We start from the raw sequence: 2586 nt of genomic DNA on the forward strand, positions 1-2586 counted from the left end.
AGGCCAGTCTCCAACATTCTATTCATAATTTCTGGCGCTTTTTCTTAAAAGGGGCCCAAATGTATAAGCCCCAGGCCGTGGGAGACTTGGGCCCTCCCTGGGTCCAAGCCAGGAGTTCCTGATGGCAAGTGGGCATTGGTCCTGGCATGCCGCTGTGAGCATGGCCTGCTGCAGCTTTCAGAGGTGTGTGTCACAGATGCAGGCGGTGCTCACCAGGTCCTCCCACTGCCCCGGAGACCACGGCTCCCTCTGCCTGCTGTGGGGCTGGGCAGCGTGCGCAGCCACAGGAGGTAGGTGTACACTGTGGCCCCAGTCTTCTCCTCTGTCCTTTATGCCCCCAGCCTCACGGATGACTCATAAGTGTCTACCTCCAGCTCATATCTTTATAGTGAGTCCTTGGACATGTATCTAACTGATTAACTCCTCAAAGACACCTGAAAATTAGCACATCCTAGCCCACTGAGAAGCGCTTACCAGTTGAGACAGACCCTCAGTTTCTCTCTGGAATCTTTGGGTGCCCAGAAAAGAGATGGCTAACTTTTATCAATTCAGTGTTCAATATCTAGGTCCATAGACCATCAGCCCATGGGGATCGCTGGTGGGAAGAGCAAAGGCCAAGACTGATTGGAAGAAAAAGGGAGCAGACACAGATTACCAAGATCAGGGAGGAGACAGGTGACATCACTGCAGAGCCTACACGATTGATGGGACAATAAGGGAGTATCATGGACAGCTCTGTTTCTACACTCTCTCCAACGTTCCTTTGGACTGTTTTCCCACCTTTATGCCAACACGACACCGTTAACTACTGTAGATTCATGGTGAGTCTCCAAATCAGGTAGTTGAAGACTCCAACTCTGTTCGCTGCTTTAAGATGGTCTTGGCTTTCTAGACACTGCATTTCCACATAAATTAACAAATCAGTTGGTCAGTTTCTACAAAAACTTGTCGGGTTATTTTGATTGAAATCCCATTAAGTCTATAGGGAAACTTAGGGAAAATTAGCCTCTTAACTTTTTTTTTTTTTTAGTTTTTCAATCCTTGAACTTGTTATATTGTTCCACTTAGTTTGGTCTTTTTAAATGTGTCTCAGCATTTTTTGTTATTCTAAATGTATAGGTTTTGCACATACGCCATATATTTTGATTTTATTGGTATTTTAAAAACTCTATTCTCCAATTATCGATACTTTGTTGGTTATATATGGAAACATTATTAATTTATTTTATATATTAGCCTTGTAGCAAGTGGCTTTGCAAATTTATTTACTCCTAATATTTTGTAGACTATCTTAGATTTTTATGTACATAAACATATATGTGAACAATGACAATTTTGCTACTTTCCAACTTTCCATTTATGTATGTATTTCTTTATTTAAATTTGAACTTGGTCTTATTGTTCTGGAGAGGACTCAGAACAATTTTTTATGGAAGTGGTAAGAGCAGACATTCTTGTCTGTTCCTGACCTCGGGAAGAAAGTGTTCAATATTTCACCACTGAGTTTGATGTTAGCTGCTGTGGTGCGTGCGTGCGTGTGTGTGTGTGTGCGTAAGGTACTCTTTCATTAATAAAGTGCCTTCTATTCCTAGTTTGCTAAGGGTCTGAAACATGAACTAGCATCCAGTTTTATCTTTATACACCTATTGACATGATTATATGATTTTTTCCTTTATTTTGTTAATGTAATTTTTGCTCATATTCCTAAAGTTTTATTGTAAAATTTCCAGACTTAAAAAAGTGGAAAGAATTATGCAGTGAACACTCACTGCCTAGATTATTTTTCTAAATTTGGTTTATCACATGTATAGCCATCTCTCCAGCCTACTTATTGTAAACTTTTACGTATTTCAAAGTAAGTTGACATCAGTATACTGGATTCTTAAACATCTCAGCGTGTATATCACTAAGGAGGGCTGAATATTTATGTACATCTAGTTTTATTTTGAATGATATGCACAAGTTTGGAGTGTCCACTTGGAAAGTTTCGACAAACGTGTGTACCTGTGTAATGCAAACCTCTATGGAGAGACAGAGTACTGTCACCAGCACAGAAAACTCTCTCACTCTTCCATGCAGTCAATATCCACCCCCCCCCCACCTTCCCCCGGTAACAGTGTTCAATATATTTTCTCCACAGAATAGTTTAGATTGTTCTAGAACTTTACGTAAGCAGCATCATAGAGCGCGTACTCTTTGTGTTTGGCTGTTTTCACTTGAGATAATGTTTTGGAGATTTATTCCTGTAGTTGTGATTATTAGTGATTAATTCTTATTTGTTGCTGAGTTGTATTCCATGGTGGAATATATTAATTTGTTTACCCATTCTGCTGTTGATGGACACCAAATCTATTTCCAATGTCTTGCTATTATGAATGAACCTTCTTGAACACATCTTTTTGTGAATACGTGCTGTCACTATTCTTTGGTGAAAACTTAGGAGTGGACTCCTGGGTCACAGGGTCATTGTATGGTTATTCCCATGAGCTACGGTCTGACATTTCCAAAACGGTTGTATCATTTTGCATTCCTGCCAGTTCCCTTTGAGCACTTGATATTATTGCCAGTCATTCTAGTTTCAGCCAT

This window comes from Aethalodelphis obliquidens, unplaced genomic scaffold (assembly GCF_003676395.1).
Source record: "Aethalodelphis obliquidens isolate GAN/ISIS:26980383/991018 unplaced genomic scaffold, ASM367639v1 scaffold29, whole genome shotgun sequence".
Lineage (NCBI taxonomy): Eukaryota > Metazoa > Chordata > Mammalia > Artiodactyla > Delphinidae > Aethalodelphis > Aethalodelphis obliquidens.